This window comes from Anolis carolinensis, chromosome 2 (genome assembly GCF_035594765.1).
Source record: "Anolis carolinensis isolate JA03-04 chromosome 2, rAnoCar3.1.pri, whole genome shotgun sequence".
NCBI classification, from domain to species: Eukaryota; Metazoa; Chordata; class Lepidosauria; order Squamata; family Dactyloidae; genus Anolis; species Anolis carolinensis.
In genome coordinates this window covers 213,712,835-213,717,430 of record NC_085842.1, presented here as the reverse complement: position 1 = coordinate 213,717,430, position 4,596 = coordinate 213,712,835, and the positions used below count along the sequence as shown (strand labels likewise).

General features: G+C 41.2%; 1 long non-coding RNA gene across 1 annotated transcript; it reads right to left on the bottom strand.

The window, feature by feature from the left end:
• Positions 1–1,539: 1,539 nt before the first annotated feature.
• Positions 1,540–2,584, bottom strand: LOC134296534 (uncharacterized). The gene is made up of 2 exons (XR_010003311.1): positions 2,137–2,584; positions 1,540–2,053 (listed from the first exon to the last, which is right to left on the bottom strand). It is a non-coding gene; the product is annotated as an uncharacterized LOC134296534 (long non-coding RNA).
• Between the last annotated feature and the right edge of the window lie 2,012 nt (positions 2,585–4,596).

The following is a 4,596-nucleotide window of genomic DNA, read 5'->3' as shown; positions in this document are numbered from 1 at the left end:
AGGAAAAGGCTTTTGTCACTGCCAGCCTTGTGACACTATGCACATGTATCAAAGTCCGTACATGCTGAGATCCTCATAAGAAGAGACATACCCAGCCCTGAAGTAATGCCCATGGGCTTCCTATACAAGAGTTGTTTCTGTTGTTATGTGCTATCAAGTCATTTCTGATTTATGGCAGCCCTAAGGCAACCCTGGCGCAATGTTTTCTTTGCAAAGATTGTTCCGCAGTTTAGCTTTGTATTCTTCTGTGATTTGCTTAACCAATGGGTTTCCGTGGCCAAGCGAGGATTCAAACCCTGGTCTCAGATAACACTAGTTCAACACTCAACTAGTACACCACGCCAACCCTCTATACAACACTTGTAAATCCCAAATACCCCTGCTGAATAGGACAATAATTGCTAATGAGCCAAGAGTAATAAAGGTATTCATTACAATAACGTAACTGGCTATATTTTTATCTGTATCTTGAGAAAGAGGGAGATACTAGGGAATTAACAACAATAATAATTATTGTCTCACAGTATCTTTCCATGATTCATTTCTCTGGTCTTTTCTCCTGCCAATTCTCCTCCCAGCTGGGTGTTCTGCTGACCGCAGGTAAAACAGCAGCACATTTGTTATATCTGGATACCAGTTGTTTTCAATGAAAAGATGCAGGAAAAATGATCAGGGCCCTGTTGCCTCTCTGTATGTGTCTTTTCCGTGGACAGGACTCTTTTCAGCCAGCAGGTAGTGCAAGCACATGAGAATGATGACTTAGGCAGAAACAGAAATATCTTTAGGGGACTGATAAATCATATTCAAAAAGTATATATTTTGTGGAAAAGATAAGTATGCCTCAGCTATCAGAAACCTGGGAATGACTTCCACTACAGCTTCATGCAACAATTTAAATTCAGTTGAATGGAGGAATAAATCATGCTTATTTGACTGATCAGTCTTTTATCTTCAAGGAGCCCACTTCATACTGAAGAACTAGCACATGAATAAATTAATGCCAGATGGATGACTATATTTATGAACCTGCTGTATGTTTCATATCTGCAGTGTTCATCTACAATGCAAAATTAATGCATTTTGACACCCTGTTAACTGCCATAGCTCAATGCTATGCAATCCTACGATCTGTAGACTTACAAGGTATTTAGCCTTATCTGCCAAAGCGTATTGGTGCCTCACCAACCTACAACTCCCAAGATTCCACAACATTGAGTCTTGGAAGTTAAAGCAGTGTCAAAATGCATTAATTCTACAGTGAAGATCCAGAAAGAAGGCCAGTACAGAAAACTATGCAGGCAGCTTCCTCTATTGATTCTTTGGACGCATAGGGATTTAACTTCTAAAATCAATTTAGCACTTCCTCCATGCTAGAATTTTTCACACACTACATTCGTATCACACACCACATTGTGAGGAAACTACTGTGGCATGGAATTAAAACAACAGCAATTCTTTTAGAAATATCCATTTAGTAAATGTCTCACAGGCCAGCACAGCTAGTCAATCTGGCTATGTCAAGGACAGAACGCCACAAGATAAGATATAACAAAGTTTATTGGAGTTACAGAACCAAAAATGCCCGTAAAAGACAAGGGCTAGGCAAACATTGGCCTTAAAAGTAAAAAGACACAAGGAAAACGTTCAAAAGATAAACCGGATTAAACCGGAGTTTAATCCGGGTTAAACCAAAAAAGCTTACTTCAGCCTGGGACTAAAACAAACAAAAGCTGGTGAACAAAAGGTTCAAAGGAATACAAAAAACTGGCAGCAGATGCTTCTCTGCTGCCAAAAGCTATGTTTGAGTAACTAAGAGGTTACTCCTCCACACAGCAAGCAATTTCCAGATACAAACGCAGCATTCAAGGGCAGAAGCGGTCAGCGAAGTTCCAATCCGGTCCGAAGGTCGTAAGGCAGGTACAGACGTTTGTAGTTCACCAGGTCCAACGATAATCACAGGAAGGAGAGTCCGAGGCCGTAGTCAGTCAGTCAGTCAGTCAGTCAGTCCAGAATAAACAGATGGCGTCCGTCAAGAAGACGACGGAGGTCCAAGCTATTAAGATTAAGCACAGGTTGCACAACAAAAGCCCACACAGTTCCTCCCGCCGTCTATGCCCAGTGTCCTTGGTAACTTACGTAGTCAGCAAACGAATCACACCCGTCTTCAGGAATTTCCCACACAGAGCCCAAGCGTTCGTCCAGATTACCTTGCCCAACGCAATTAGCCATTGCTTCCAAACCCCATTTTATGCCAGTTTACAGCTCCTCATCACTATCAGCTGTTACCCTAATTCCAGGCGTTTCCTCATCACTTTCCTCATCAGAACTGAAACACCTTTGACTACGCCCCACAGCATCCCCAGCTGTGGATCCCGTCCCATCCCTCCAGCTTGTCCACGGGTCTAATCCTGAAGGTCCCCAATCGCCTTCCATACTATCATTGCCAGTGGCACCCAAATCCTCCCTCACACGAGTCCATTCCATGTCATCCTCCTCTGAGCTAACCATCTCTTCCTCCATTCTCTCAGTAAAACCCTCAAAGGAATCCTCGTCAGATGGTTCTGCAAATAAGTCCCGCAGCCGCTTCCTTTCTCGCTCCTCGAGAGTATCTGACTCCCGAGGAGTCTTACGACCACGTCTCCCAGTATCGGAGCCATAAGGCTCAACCATAACAGGCTATAACCAGGAATAAAGTAATATAGGTTTAATGTTTTGGTACTTTTCTTTTTTCAATAATAAAATGTAAAATATATGATATTCTTTTAATTCACCTGCTTTCCTATTTCACACAAGCATTATAGGTACGTATTATACGGATGAGATGGGACCCCTAGTGGCTATAACATTGCACAGGAAAAGACAATCAGAAAATTCAAAACAATGTCATCTGAAATCCTCATCTACTGGCCATGCTTCCAAAGTATCCCAAAATCTGTTCTGAAAAAAATCCAAAATAGGCTTTATTGTACCACGCCTCATAATTGGATTAATCCTGAACAAGATGGGGTACGTGTTTGTCAGTAACTTTTTGGCCTTTACTGTGAATATAGTTACATATTATGAATGAAAATATAGAGTTTGGATCAAATAATGACTGGATGGAGGAAAGTTGCTTAACTCTTTGGCTTTTTACTGCAGGGGGCTTCACTGTCTTATTTAAAAAGCAAAGCAAAGCAAAACCAAGGGTGGCCTTTTTGTTCTAGGAAGAAGAAAACTGCTTTAAAATTGCATAAGATTTAATGTTATCTAATGTTATCTGGTGGCACAGTGTGTTAAAGCACTGAGCTGCTGAACTTGCGGACCAAAAGGTCCCAGGTTCAAATCCCGGGAGCGGAATGAGCACCCGCTGTTAGCCCCAGCTCCTGCCAACCTAGCAGTTCGAAAACATGCCAATGTGAGTAGATCAATAGGTACCGCTCCGGCGGGAAGGTAACGGCGCTCCATGCAGTCATGCCAGCCACATGACCTTGGAGGTGTCTATGGACAACGCAGACTCTTCGGCTTAGAAATGGAGATGAGCACCAACCCCCGGAGTCGGTCACGACTGGACTTAACGTCAGGGTAAACCTTTACCTTTACCTAGAACTCTTCACCAAGCATAGTATAAAAACAGAGATGATGAGTAAACCAAAAAGGCTATAAATTACATCAAGATGTTATATGCCTTCAGGTAACTCAGATCTCATCTATGCTGCCATATAATCCAGTTTCTAAATCTAGATAATCTGCTTTGAACTGGATTGTATAGTAGTGTATGCTCATATAATCCAGTTCAAAGCAGATAATCTGGATTCAGGAGTGTCCAGTGGCATAGTGGGTTAAAACCCCTTGTGCTGGCAGGACTGCTGACTTGAAAGTTAAGTTGCTGATCTGAACGTTGCCGATTCAAATCCAACCTAGGGAGAATGCAGATGAGCTCCCTCAGTCAGCTCCAGCTCCATGCAGGGACATGAGAGAAGCCTCTCACAAGGATGATAAAAAACATTTAAAAACATCTGGGCATTCCCTGGGCAATATCTTTGCAGATGGCCAATTCTCTTACACTAAAAGTGACTTGCAGTAAGTCACTTCTGACACAAAAAAAGTTCTGGATTCAGAAACTGGATTATATGGTAATGTAGATCCAAAATGCTTCAAACTTGTCCAGCGGTGTGGCTGGGATAGATACCTTTGTTTCCTAATGGTTTGTTGTACACAAACTTTATTTCATGCATATAATTATTTAAAATATTGAGTATGAAATTACTTGGAGACTACATGTATGAGGTCTATATGTGAAACATACATTAATTTCATGTTTAGGAAAAGGTTTTTCATTATGTATAGATATGCAAATACATATCTATACATAATATATGTAATATATTCTCTCTCTCTATATATATATATATGTGTGTGTGTGTGTGTGTGTGTATGTAATATATTGTAATACAGTATATCAGATAATAATATATTCTCTGATGGCTGAAAGCGAAGAGCAGCTGAGGAGCCTCATAACCAAGGTGAAAGAAGAAAGTGCAAAAGCTGGGTTGCAGTTAAACATCAAGAAAACCAGGATGATGGCAAACAGACTGTTTTATAACTGGCAAATAAAGG